Source organism: Opisthocomus hoazin, chromosome 1 (assembly GCF_030867145.1).
Source record: "Opisthocomus hoazin isolate bOpiHoa1 chromosome 1, bOpiHoa1.hap1, whole genome shotgun sequence".
NCBI lineage: Eukaryota > Metazoa > Chordata > Aves > Opisthocomiformes > Opisthocomidae > Opisthocomus > Opisthocomus hoazin.
In genome coordinates, this window is record NC_134414.1 from 127,043,447 (window position 1) to 127,058,070 (window position 14,624).

A 14,624-nucleotide genomic window follows, 5' to 3' on the forward strand; every position below is an offset into this window, starting at 1 on the left:
GATTTATGATAACATTTGAGAAAGCATTCATAAGGCTTCTTAAGTCAATCAGTTTTCATCAGAGCTGACACAGACTAACACTGTGTGATTGCATATTTTGTCCCTTCAATAATTTCTTCAAATTACAGCCAAGCTTACTGCCAACAGAGGAAGAAAAGGTTTTGGCTGTCCTTCCCAATAACCCAGCTGAATTTGTAATTCAGCTTCATTTTGAACCCAGAGAAGGTCATATATCTATACCTTCAACAAGAATGTACTAATAATAATTGGCATGATATTAACAGTCTGCAAAGATCTGCATACACGCAGGAAAGTCATTAACATTTTGGGTACATCTCTTCCATCACAGGAGATAGAACCAGTACACAACAGCTGTTCATTTAGCTTTCTGGAAGATGAAATGGTGAGCAAGTTGAAATGAGGCTTTTACCAAAGTATGGAAGTGGGTGGTAACTGATTACTAAACACTAAATTATTAATAATTTTCTACTAACATATGTTTCAGTATCAACTTTGAACCTCTTTCTCCTCCTCCATGAAATGAATACTATGCTGTTTGCTTTCAAGCTCTTTTTCATCTTGGAAATGACAGGCAATTGAGCTGTCTTGAAAGATCCAGACAGGACACGTAACCGCCATTGACAGAGCTTATCATCTGCAATGAAGCAGCTGACCGCCTTGCACAGCAGCTTCCCTGGGCACTAATACTCCCATTTTGCCGTGCCTATGAGGACTGCGAACAGCTTAGTTATTTGTATTGCCATCAATCTAAATTAAAATAAAAAGGCTAAGTGAGCACATCTTTTGGACACAGCATCCATTTATCAGGCTGTGGCATTTTAAGGACAGACAAGTCCTGCTATTCCATCAGTTAATGGTCTTGCACCACTCGTCTCTTACTGGGGCCAATAGCTAATTTTACTCTCAATTTCTCTCCTGCTTATATGAAACTGGACAGCTATGTGTGGCAATGAGGAAGACGAGTAATACTGACACAGCTTACATGAATCATGCTACTAGATTAAATATGTCTTGTTAGGAGAATCACAGTGCCAGCAAACCCGCTGCATTTCAAAATAAAATGAATAATATACAAAAAATGATATTGTATTCTACAATAGTGAGGTTGACCCAAGTGAGCTAGCGCTGAAGCCTGTGACAACACCCTCCGCAGAAGTCAAGTCATGGCAGCACTTCAGCCAAGCAAAGGCAATGTTTGTAGCTTTTCAGGTGATGAGATGTGCTGATGTGCAAACTCCCATCTATCAGAGTGCTCAGTCAGGTGTGCTCTGATAGATCAGGCCTCAGCAGAGTTTGACAAGCCAAGTCAAAGTGCTTTTACTGGTGATGATACCTGTGAATGTAGCAAATGTAGTAGATATAGCAGATATAGATAAAAGTTATCACTTTAAGTCATCAGAATCACTGCACTACAGATTAATTAAAACCAAAGCAAGTCTTAGTCCTTTGTTAATAATTGGGAAGATTGTAAGAGACGAGGCTCCTGAATAATCCCACTTAGATAGCTCAGGCTTGGGAGAGCAGATGCGCGGAACCATGGAGATAAGGAGGTTGCAAGATGACCATAACACCTGAACAAAGCGACCTTGAAGGACATGGTATATGTGACCTTTGAACTGAGTTTGCACAGAAGCAAAGGTCTACCAGCGGACACCATGATGAAGAGTATGAGCCCTCATCTGAAGACCCCCAATGACCACCCAGAGGAGCCAACAGACATGCGTGAAGGACATTAACATATGCTAATGAGTTCTTAGAAAAAAACATTAATATGATAAACATTTCTGGGAAACATAAGGAATATGTATGTTAACATAGCATAAATACCTAGTAATTGTGTCTTTTGGGCACGCACATTTGGGCAGGGCTATCCCCTGTGCGTCCAGCACTGCAAGAAAGAATGCTCGCTTTTTAAAATGCCAAACTTAAGTTTTAGAGAGGGACCTATTTTGCTGCTTTCTGGTAACAGTGAATGTGTCTGTGCTCCTCCATGCAAACCACACTTCATCTGGTGACCTGGCCCTTAGTCAGTGCCCTGTCAAAAGTGACCAAAAATGGAATTTTTAAGTTCAGGGCTTTAGCTTATAAGCAGTGCTCTCCAAAAACATTCGTCTGTGAGGCTAAGTGCCCCAGAAGCTGTTATGATTAATGGATACCCCTTGCTCTATCATCAAACCTTATGTGGCACCTGGAAGGCAAACAGGAAAATGCCTCTCTTCTCACACTTGCACAGCAGTCAGTTGCCATAAGCGATGCCCAGCTGAATTGGGGGTTACTGTTCAGCACAAGGGAGCCAAAAATATCTCACTCATGTATGCAGGACTGAAACCTCTCCCCCCAGGAAACAACATGCCCAAGGCCTCCACAAGCCTCATGCCAGCCTAGCCCCAGTTTTGCCACAAATAAATCTCCCTATAAAATGCCAGTGTAATCTACTTGTCGTGCCTTTCCACAGTTTTGTTTTCCTTGCAATCAAACAGAATAACTTTGACACCCTGGAAGAAAACCAGCTCTGGAAGTTTAACTACTTGTCTTCCCTCCTCTGCCTTTCAAAACCCTACCCATGCCCCTTCACAGAATCACAGAATGTTAGGGGTTGGAAGGGACCTCTGTGGGTTATCTAGTCCAACCCTCCTGCCGAAGCAGGGTCACCTACAGCAGGCTGCACAGGACCTTGTCCAGGCAGGTCTTTAATATCTCCAGAGAAGGAGACTCCACAACCTCCCTGGGCAGCCTGTTCCAGTGCTCCGTCACCCTCAGAGGGAAGAAGTTCTTCCTTATCTTCAGACGGAACTTCCTATGCTTCAGTTTGTGCCTGCTGCCCCTTGTCCTGTCGCTGGGCACCACTGAAAAGAGCTTGGCCCTATCCTCCTGACACCCACCATTCAGATATTTATAAGCATTTATAAGGTCCCCTCGCAGCCTTCTCTTCTTCAGGCTAAACAAGCCCAGCTCCCTCAGCCTTTCCTCATCGCACAGATGCTCCAGTCCCCTCATCATCCTTGTAGCCCTCCGCTGGACTCTCTCCAGTAGTTCTTCATCTTTTTTGAAGTGGGGAGCCCAGAACTGGACACAGTACTCCAGATGGGGCCTCACTAGGGCAGTGCAGAGGGGAAGGAGAACCTCCCTCGGCCTGCTGGCCACACTCCTCTTAGTGCATCCCAGGACCCCATTGGCCTTCTTGGCAGCCAGGGCACACTGCTGGCTCATGGTTAAACTGTCATCCACCAGGACACCCAGGTCCCTCTCCGCAGAGCTGCTCTCCAGCAGGTCCGCCCCAAGCCTGTGCTGGTCTATGGGGTTGTTCCTCCTCAGGTGCAGGACCCTGCACTTGCCCTTGTTGAACTTCATCAGGTTCCTCTCTGCCCAACTCTCCAGCCTATCCAGGTCTCGCTGAATGGCAGCACAGGCTTCTGGTGTATCCACCATTCCTCCCAGTCTGGTGTCACCAGGAAACTTGCGGAGGGTACATTCTAACTCTTCATCCAGGTCGTTGATGAAGAAGTTAAACAAGACTGGGCTGAGTACCGACCCCTGGGGGACACCACTAGTTACCAGCCTCCAACTAGACTCAGCACCGCTGATGACAACTCTCCGAGTTCTGCCATTCAACCAGTTCTCAATCCACCTCACTGACCACTCATCCAGCCCACACTTTCTGAGCTTCCCTAGGAGGATGTTATGGGAGACCATGTCGAAAGCCTTGCTGAAATCAAGGTACACAACATCCACTGCTCTTCCCTCATCTACCCAGCCCGTCTTGATCTTTCATCTTATTTCTATTTCTCTGCTCATCTTCTAAGTAGGAGGACAGAACAAAACAGCTTGAAAAAAAAACCTTTTCTGGCTTCATCATTTCCACCTAAAAGACTTCAGCAGGGCATTCAGGCCATCTGTGTCATTTTTATCCCTACTCTGCCAGGTCTCAGAGTCCTGTAATGTTACCATCCAGCCAGCGACAGACTACAGCAAGCACGTACAACTTTAAACTGTTGAGGAGCAGAACAGACTTTTTAAATTTTTTTTTTTAAAGTAGTAATTTGAATTCACCTACTATTAATCAATTACATTATTTGAACTTTCAAGTGTTAAACAAGCTGTTTCACTCAGTCTGGTGAATTTGGTGTTTCAGTTTCTTTGTTCAGGGCTTATCGGGCAGCTCGACATTCCACCCCCTAGAAGTGATGGACACTGCTGTTGCCATCCCTCATCCGGCAAAAGTTTTGATAAGTAGAGTACCCAAAAGAGCTTAATTCAAGGACTGAAAAAACATACTTGACAGGGAGGGACATGAGAAAGTTAGTCCAGTTAATTCAGCAAGGAAAAGTTTAAATAACAGTATTTTTAGTGCTTGAATTACATAGCTTTGTCATTGGCAGGCTCCTTACCAAAACCAAGAAAATTGTAAGTGCCAGCAGAGGCATGGCAGTGCAACTGGATAACTTGCAAAGCAAATCTGGTGTTCAGAATACAAACCACGCACAAGCACAGGCAAACCAGTTAAGATGGATCACTAATGAGGTCTGTTAACCATGAATAGAACTGACCAAGAACTGCACTGACTCCTGTTCATCAAGTTGCACAGTCCCCTGTTCAAACTCTTTTTTAGAGATGCTCCTGATGTTCTAGCTAGGTCATCACAGCCTGCTCTGACCTTGACAACTATGAGCACTTGCAGGAAACTGCTCTCTCAGCTGCAGGGACACTAATCTTCATTAGTGGTTGATCACCAGCTTGAATATCTCCTCATGTCCGTGGGCTGAGTGCGGTGAAATAACAGACAGAAGCTAAGAGGATCTTGACTGATGGAAACAAAAATGAAAGTCTAAATACAAAACTTGTTACTGTGATCCACACAGCTTGAACTACAGCTGAGGGGCTTTTGTTTTGTTACCTTTTGTGTACGCTGTGGAATTTCAGCAGAGAGCAGCACCCCTTCCAGCCCTTGGGTCTCCCTACAGACTGAACTCAAAGAGCTTGTGAGCCTACCTCCAGCACTCTTGCATTATCCACATCCACCACTCAACATCTCACAGCAACAACACTTGAGCTAGCTCTGTGGACAAAAAGCTTTATCCAGGATTTAAATACTGTGGTTTTCTACAAGCAGGCTGTATTCCATATTCTTTCAAATAAACAATCCTATGTCAGCAGGTTCAACCCTCTCAATATTAGAGCCAATCATCTCACTAAAGAAAAAATGAAGCTGATCAAGCTTATTAGCAAAATCAGCCTGATCACTGATTTGCCAAACTGGGGAGGCCACCTGAGATTTGTTTAAGGATCAGTACTTGATGATCAGGAGGTTATCATGGGAAACAGAAGCTGATCACACACGTATGAGTACAGTGCCTAGAAAAGATAGCTGGTCACATAAGCTGCACTTGCCTACTGCAGTGAAATTTCAGCATCCTTTGTTGTCTGGAAAGCATAGGCTGCGATCCCCGCACTGTATCTTTTGTGTACAGTAATATCAGAACCTGCCAAGATTCTGCACTTGCTCTGTGTAACACAGCAGAGCTGAACGTCTGTGTGGCTCGACCTTCAGACATAGGGATCTCCCTGTATCCACTTCCACCTTGGCTGGTCATCTTCCTACCTTCTGCCTGTCCAAATTTGTAGCGGATTTATTTTAACATGCAAGGTGGATTCCTCTTGGTGTTTCGCTAAGTCAGAAGGAGGGGAGAGCTAATTTAGGATCATCTGAGATGCTGGCAGAGCCACCCTCCTAAGGGCTTTTACTGCCTTGGCCACATAACACTACAAACAAGACAAAAAACTCCTACACTTTTAGGTGGACAGCCTGGACCCCTCCTCACATAGCTTAGGATCTTGTGCAGCAGCCTCATGGTGTCTTGGCTCTCAGTCTTGCAAGTGACATGCAGGGCTGTCAATGTTTCTCCTCCAGAACCGTTGCCAGGAGGCAGCCGTCAGGGCCCTGCTACCCTTACACACCTATGCCAAACCCTTCACATTGCTGGGATCCTGCGCAAGACACCAAATTTCTGAGCTTGCCTCGGCCCGATAATTTCTCAAACTTTTCTCTAGTAACAATTTTAAGAATATGAATAGATTTAGACTCCAATTTCCCTGTGTTGCTCGGGAGGGGGGAAGGAGGAGCCTGCATGTACAAAGCGATTCCTGTGATTTAAATTGGCCATAGAAATTGTATTTTTCAACAAGTCTTCATAATACGTGGTATTTTCAGTGCAGCCCTCCTCCTGAGGTTTTCAAAGGACTCCAGACACCACGGTAAGTCTCAGAAGTGCTTTGCATTTGTAACAAATCCCAAGGGAGGAAACATGATTCATTCTGTAAAACACCAAGCAAACTGCAATAGCCACAGCCTTTATCTCAAAGGACAAAGTGTAGTTACAACTGCCCAGCTCGTAAGTAATGTTCCATAAAGAGCTATTTTGGGAGTTAATTTTCCTCACTCCAAGGAGCAAAACCGTTTAAAAAAAACAAAACAACATTTCTTTTGGAGGTCCTGTTTTCCTTTCGATGAACAGACACTCCTCCATCTCAGAACAAAACCACTTCAGGAGGAACACTGTCCTTTGCTTCTTTGTTCTTTCAGCGGCTCCTGACGGAGACAGGAACAGCTTATCCCAGTGCAGCAGCTTTGCCTGCGCAGAGGTGGGGTTCTGCAGAGAGCATGTGCATTTTGCTGTGCATTCAGTCGTATTTTTAGACAGCCAAGTAAACAAGCAAATGCCTGTTGTCTTTAAGCAATGTACATTACCGGTCTCCACTATGAACAACTTCCCACTAATGCGAATAAAGATCCGCCTTCCCTCATTCCCAGCTAAGACAACAGGACTTTCACCTTCACTTGCTATATATAGGTATAAAACAGTAATATTAACTGAGAAGATACAAATGTTGACTAAAGGGACAACTAAAATTTGAGACCCTTGGTGACCTGTGATGACAGAAGGAGTGGTGTTAATGACTTTCATTCTGACTGTTTGGAGTTTCCATTTGTAGAGGTCATTCATCTCCTCCTCCCAAATGAGGGAAATCCTCCATTTTCTAACAGAGCAGCTGATTCCTCTTCTAGGCATACCCTCCACTGTAGTCTTTTTTTTCCTCAGAACATCTTTTATTCTGTCCATCTTTCCCCATATTTCATTGGTTATTTCAAGCCTGCTCATTGGAAAGATAACTTTAAATCTATCTATTCTTCTAATTCATTTACTTTCTGACTTGCACTTTTTTCCTAAAGACCCATCACATGTATAAAACAAGCAAGTCAGTAGCAGGTAGGAAATGTTTGGGTTTAGTTCTTCTTTTCTATCAGATTTTTTTTCCCCCCCCTCCCTCTTTTCAGATTGAAACAAGGAGTCCAGGCATCAAAAAGACACCTTTGTTTCCTCTGCCCGTTACCGGGTGTTGCATGTATCATCCCCCACTTACGCCAGTCACAACCACTGCAGTTCAGTTCCTTGAGGACTTTGCTGACCACCCAGCGCTCTTCTGGGGGCTTACGGCTCACCGCCATGACATTGCAAGCAAACACAGAAATCCAGCAGTTTCCATCCTCCATTTTCTGATTCTGAGACTCTAAAAATATCACTGCAAGGAAAGGCTTTGAAGTTTAAAGCATGCTGACTGTTCTCAGCTGGCCTTAATCACGCTTGTTATACCTACAGTACAGACTAATCTAACAATACGATTTTAAGGAGATCATCCTAAACACAAAGCTAAATCGCTCCTTTTATTTCAAAATTATTATGAAGAAGGCAACATTTTCTGAAACTCATTGTCTTCAAAACTGAAGATTAATTCTAGATGCATCCTAAGGTTTATGATTCATCCCATTATAGCTAGCACACAGCCTCTTAAAGAAAGCAGACAATGTTCAGAACTGAAACCTCCTTCCTCCACACCTCCGGCTTTGGTAAAGAGAGACAGCGTTTATACTTAGTTGAAGGGCATGAGCATCATTGCTCCTTCAGTTAAGTGCTCCCTGGGCCCATTTATCTCCGGCTAATAATCCAATTTGCCTGGATGTATTTGACTCCAGTGGGAGTGCAATTCACAGAGCAACTGCAGAAGGTAGTTCTTAAGGGACTCATCACGTTACCCAGAGACAGACGTTTTAAATACAGAATATACTCTGCCAAAGCGAGGTTCACTCGTGCAGCCTGCTTCAGTGACATGGCAGCACTACAGCTTGCTTTTATTTCATGACTCCCACTTGAAAAGCAAACAGCACAAAAACTGTTTAATCATTCATGGATTCATTTTACAGAATACAGAGCCTGCTGAATCTGGCTGTAAACAATGATTTGGCTTTTGATCCTCATCCTACACCAAGTATATAAAAAGAAATAGAAAAAGACAGAGCAGTAACAGGAAAAAAAGAAAAATATCCAATTACTACAAATGCACTACTCTCTTTTTTTCTACTTACTTTGACTCAACTGGTTACAAGTGTTTCACATCCAGAAAACGTAGAAACCTACCAAAACAATCACCTTCACATAATACTTCTCTTTGTATTCTGTCTTGAAAGGTTATGGCAATAGCTTGACTTCTTAACACACACATCCCAAAACAAAAAAAATATCTCTGTATCAGCCGCTCTATTTGGCTCCTCATAAAACTGCTCATATGATGATAATGCTTCTGGGGGAAGGAATTACATAATTAAACATTTCACAGCAGGGAAAAAAAAAGTTTTTGTGTTTAAGCAAGACCTCCAGGGCTAAGTAAGTCTCTTACAAAACACACATTATGATTTCAGTGGGTCTTTTTTTGAGACCCAGGCCGAAATGCTCTTTAATTACACTGAGAAATCCTAAAGAGTAGACCTCCGATACAAACGGTAGAGAAGGAATCTGAATGCAAGGGAGTCTGAAAAATAATTCCCAGGACTTAGGGACTGCAGCTCAGTTCCTTAAAACTCCCCACGCTGACCTTCAGGCGGGCAGCCAGCCCGCCCCAGCTGCGAGCCCCTCCCCATGGGGCCAGTTGCCCCGCACAGGGGATGAATTCCTTCGCACAGCCGCGCTCCCACTCTGCTCCCCTCCAGCTGTGGCCGCGCTGCCCCCGTTGATAACGGCTCCACCAAAGCCCAGCCATGCCAAGAAGGAATCATGGCTGCTTTGCTACATTCCCAATGGCTCCTGCCAGTACCGAGCCACTTTAGGGACACTGCCTCGGAGGGAAAGCTCCCGCAACAGAAAAGCAAAGGACACTTCAGCTTATGCACATGAGCCTGAATTTTATTTACTCCATCTTATCCTTCCTCAGGCAAAGCGTGAACCTTTCACTGCAGTTTCTGCGTGCCACCTGCAACCAAATCCACCTGGCTGCAGCTCAAACTCTTGCTTGTCAGTAGCAAAACCTTCTCCAGCTGCTTGTTGCATGGGGACCCAGATGCAGCCCATCTTCCCAAATACGCTTCTGAGGTAGGGAGGATCCAAGGGAGAATCCAAGAAATGCTGCTTTGATTTAACACCACCACCAGAACTCTGGCACAATGTCTGATTCATCCAAACAGATCGGGGAAAACAGTCTCTCCAGAGGAGGCCGGGAGATGATGATCACTCCAGGCACATGCACAGATTCCCTTGATATCCACCCTGCACCTTCCAAATTGCTACTTGAAATATAGATTTTCCCTCCTTGCGACAGAAGCTTTTCTATTCACTTGGAAAACCAATGTTGCCATGGTATCCATGCACTTTAAAGCCAGACCTGCTTTTATGTGACTGTTTTCCCGTGAGATGGGGACATGTTTTTGTCCCCCTTTCCAAGGGCCAAACCCACAAAGACCTGGTCTGGTTCTCAGCGGCTCCTCAGTGTGGAGGCGCATCCATGGGGGGAGGCACCCCAGCATCCTTAAGAACCTGCTCAAAACAACACCTCTTGGGCTGTGTGTTGGAAGGAGCTGGAAGCAGCAGCGCTGCCCTCCTACCTACACTGTGTGTGGGAGCTAATACAAAGAAACTTAGCATGAAGTGTTGACTCGTAATGGCACTAATGTAAAACCTGCTCCTAAAAACAATCCCTGCTCATCTTTGTCCTTTTTCTTCCCGTGCCTTAACAAGAAATGAGGGAAGCAGAGCAATGAGCTGATTTTTGTGCAAACGCAAAAGCTTTCATCCACCTCGCGTCTTTACTGACACGATGACGATGCACATCCTTTCTTCAGCTCCCGTTTGGAAATACGCGGCAGTGACCGGCCTGCTCAGACGAGTGCTGCTCCGGGCCCCAGCGAGCCACGCGCCTCGGGGTGCCTGTTCCTTCCCTCCGGAGCTGCCTCTCCCCGCCCAGGCCAGCCCGGTCCTGCAGACCCCTGGACCGGAGCGAGCAGAGCCCGCTCCTGCGTTTCTGGACATCTCTGCTTCTGCACCTAGGCGTAAGCATCAGCCCAGCCACGTGGTCTGCGGAGCACTGACTCGCGAGAGTGCAGGATTTGCTGCTGCCCAGTAACGGAGCAACATTTCTACCAAAGTGAGCCGTTTAACAGCAATTTCATTAGGGAGAAAGGTCACCTCTCTAATTTGCTTTATAAATCCAACAGGACTAAAGACAAATGCATTTCTGCGTCTGAGAAATGGTGTTATAACTTTACTTGAATGTCACAGAATTGCGCACTGTGCTGTCACATGAACACTGCAAGACGAGAGCAGAAAAATTGCCTCCCATCCAAAGCTGTGATTTTCCTCTTATAGTAATAGTTAATATCTTTTTTTTCATCCTCCCCTCCCATTTTACCTCATGGTTTTCTATTGCTTGAGCTTAGTCAGAGAACCGTGGTGTTTTTATTTTGGAGATTCAGGTGGGAAGAGCAACCTTAGTGAAGTGTAAGCAGGTAAATCTGTTTGTTAGAGGGGGGAGAGGCGGCAGCCTGTGCGTGTTTTCCTAGCAGTCGCTTCTGCTGGCTTCCTGCCCATGTCACTGGCCTTTTCCACAGGACAGCAAGCCCCACAGAGAGGGAAAACACGTGTTTCCAGTCAAGAGTGTACTGTGTGTGAAACACGTGCCAACAAAAATGTCTGTTCCGCTCCCTGTCTGTTTGGGGATTGCCTTAAATTTAGGGCGTTGCAGATTGTTTGCCTGAGTAGCGTATGTGTGCATTACAAAATCATCTTTTACATTTCTTTTTAAGTTTATACAAGACAAAATATCTGAAGGGTGGTCTCTGTACACATGCTCACCTGCAGCTTTGGTGGCCTGTCCCTACCCAGCTCAGGAACTACTACGGCAGTCACAGAATGGGCTTAGAGTAAATGGCTGAGTTTCTTTCCTTTGAAGGTGCTCACTCCCATTCTCAACATTTTAAAATCTTATTTCTAGTTAGGAGACCTTATCATATCACTCATCCCATTAATGCCTGAGCCGTTCAAACCATCACTATTCAGAGAGTAATAGCCCTGCTTTCATGAAAGAGGAGCAGAGGGAGCGAAGCCAAACAATGCAGCCAGAGCCAAATGCAATCAATTACGGACATAGAAATGAACCTCTCACGTCCCAAGACCTCACCCTTCCTCCCTGGTGGCTCTGTTTTGGCCTAAGCAGTTAGAAAACCAAGTCAGCTTGTTCAGCATGCGCTGTGGCCGGAGCATGACGAGCCCGGGCAGGCAGCTCGCAGGTGGAAGGGAAGGGTCGGCTGCCAGCGGCACCTCCCCTCGCACCCCAGCTCAGTGCGGGGAACGCTGCTCCGCAGAGGCAAGTTGCAGAGTGATAGTGAGGGCAGATTTACTGCAGAGCGAAGCCTCTTCATGCCATTCACCCTCATTAGTTTTTATTTAAAACACGTCATGTTATGTTAGCCTAATAGTCTTCAAGCTCCAGCTTAAGTGCACTGGCTGAACTTAATATTGACTTTCTGTTCGTTGAGTTTTCTTCCTGCTCTTCTTGCAAATGGAGATAAATTTGGATCCCATGCTCATGTATGTGATTCTTCCTCACTCACACACCTATTGAGCATCCTTTCAGAAGGCTATTAGATGACACCTTACTGTTAAAAAGAAATTACTAAGCAATTGTCCATAATGAGGTCATGCTCTCAAAACCTTCATGAAGGCAGATAAATGTCATTTACAATTCTATGAATAAGGAAAACTGAAGCACAAGGGCTGCTATGTTTAAGGTGATTCTGGTCCAGCCTGTTATGACGAGACTTTGGTACAGCTTTTGGGGGAGAGGATATTTGAAGCACTTTCTCCCAAAAATATTTTATTTTGGATTTCAGGTAGGATAGCTGAGCAAGTTGCAGCCAGGCTTCAAGCAGGGTTACAGGCAGCATGTGAGTGGGTCTTACTTTAGCTTGTACTTGCTGTCAAACCGAGGCCACAGCCTTAAGTGAGATGTTGTTCATCATCTGCGGAGGGAACCCTCCCCTAAGTGTTAGAGAGCCCAATAGCTAAGTGAGGAAACACACACAGACGCCTTCCCAAGCACACATTTACACCATACACTTTGGTACATGTTCAAAGCTCCTGTACATCTCTATTCTAATGTGTATTAAGGCTTTTACTAGCAGCAATGCAGAAGGTCATTATAGAAATTAATCAGGCTTCTGGGAGGCCTGTGTAAGTGTTTTTGATGCAGTAGAAGCAAACTTACAATGGTTTATTGTTAATATGAGAAAAGTGATAAGATTTCCTGCTAACTTGATTACTAAACTAGCCTGGTACTATATTAATTTACTTCCTAGCTTAAGATGTTTGTAATCTTGGTAGTAATAATATTTTAATAGGAAGACATTAGTAGGCCAGAGTGTGTAAATATTTAATTTATAATAACATTAATATTTCTATATCCATCATATGAGAATATGGAAGGATAAGGTTAACCCACAGAATAAAGTATACTTTACACTATGTTCTGACAGATATTAACAGCTAGACTGATGCTTTAAGGTAATGAAAGAATGTGTTGTGAAGTTGGAGAGGGGTTACCAAAGACCAGGTCCTGGGAAATCCGTCTTTTCTGTTGTTGTTCCCACACTAACCAGGTCCTGTGTCCACAGCCACAAGATACAGATTTTCTTTCCTGGAGCACTTTTAGCTGTTGTTGCTAATATGTGCTAATATGGCTTGTTAAAATTACGACGTTTTTGCTGTGCAAGTACAAATTGTTTTCTGTAACTTCAGTGAGGCTGTTAGAATGCCAGCCCTAGTGAAAGCACATTTATTGAGGGAAGGTAGCTTTGACGAAAGAACATTTAGTTGAGGCACGAGTTTTTTTCTGCTGCGACGTACCCTGTTGCAACAGTCGCTGATGCTGATGGAGAAGGAAGGGCACGCGCAGCAGAATGTGGCCAGGGTCAAGTGCTTTCTCTTCAGTAGCCTCTTCTTTTGCAGCTGCAAGAGGTAGAGTGCTGGGCTAGATGGACCGCTGCTGTGACCAGTAGGTCTGCTGGCTCTTCTGAGTCAGCCGTGCTAAGGGCTAGGACCTGAAATTGCCCAGGTCCCCTCTGCTGGCTGCAGGTTCAGTGAGAAGATATGACAGAGAAGGGGGGCAGGTGATGCCACAGCGTGGCATCAGAGATACAGAAAGTCAGTAACATAGCCTGGGAATGCAGTTGGCAGGTAGCACTGAAAAGTGGTGTTTCCAGAGAGAAGGACACACAGAATGGCAGTTCCGCAGCCAAATGGAGTGGGCAGACTGAGGTCACCAAGCTAAGGTCTGGCTCCTGCAGGCTGTCCCCCCTGAGTGGGTGGTGTGGGGCAGAAGGGCCAGGCTATGACCTCTCAGACCTCCTACTGCAAGGCTGTTCTTCCAGCTCCCCTCGTCCAGTCATTTTGTCTCCTGTGGCTGTGACTGTCCAGTCTCTATTAGGGGAAGATGGCTGCTGTTCCCTTTCACAAAGGTGAAATTTCTGGTGAAAGTCACTTGTGTTACCATCAGCCCACATTCTCTTAATCAGCTTATTTACTTTTAGTAAGAAAAACTGCTGTTCTCTTCATGTTACACCTAAGGTAATATCCAGGGAGAAGTTACGTGTTTTATACTTTGCACTGAGCTAAGGACCCGCCACAGCTGAAAGGTGAGCTCCTACCCCAGATGTTCCATCTAGGGTGGTCATCTGTTCCTCTGCTGAGCTAATTCACCCAACTAACAGAAAAATAGCCCTAAACTGGTAGTAAACACAAAATAGTGCTTGACAAGAGCACAGTGGAGGAACCAAGATGCCCTGGCAGGTATAAGAGGAGGTAAAAGTGGGGGCAGGACCTTTTCAGTGGCAGCTGCTATAGATGCCCTCAGCCCCAACCACGTAATGTGACCTTTACATCACTTCTCGCTTCTGTGCTCTGCAGAGCTTCAGCAAAGCTTGGCTGAGGTGGGGAGGTGTCACTCCCATCCTCTTGATGACAAGGAGGACAGAGATTCATCCGAGCTGGGGGAACCGTCCCTTCAGTTTACTCAACAGTAGAAACTTTTGAAGCCACATCATTCATGTGTCGCTGGCTCCATGTCCAAACCCAGACAGGAATCACCCCTGCCTGTGTCTGCAGGCACTCAGACAGCAGTCAGAATAGCTTACCCTGCATGTGCTACCTGCCCAGATACTACGTTTTCAGGCCTTTTAGGAAGTCTGCCATGAATTTAAAATAAAAAAGCCCACAGAGCTCAGTTAT